The following is a 226-nucleotide window of genomic DNA, read 5'->3' as shown; positions in this document are numbered from 1 at the left end:
GAAAAAATAATAACATGAAAAACCAAATAACATATCCCCACTGAATAACATTAGTCCTCTAGAGGAGTACAATGAGAACCCCCTAGAGATAATGCAGGACATGGAACTCAAAAGAACAATTATAAACATGATAAAAGAATTCAGTGAATTTAAAGAACACACAAAAAATGAAATCAAAAAACTGAAGGAAGATAGGGATCAACTTCTGAATGAATTCAGAAAAGAG

Source organism: Nannospalax galili, unplaced genomic scaffold (assembly GCF_000622305.1).
Source record: "Nannospalax galili isolate Female #2095 unplaced genomic scaffold, S.galili_v1.0 scaffold1251, whole genome shotgun sequence".
NCBI classification, from domain to species: domain Eukaryota; kingdom Metazoa; phylum Chordata; class Mammalia; order Rodentia; family Spalacidae; genus Nannospalax; species Nannospalax galili.
Note: the sequence above shows the minus strand (reverse complement) of the source record.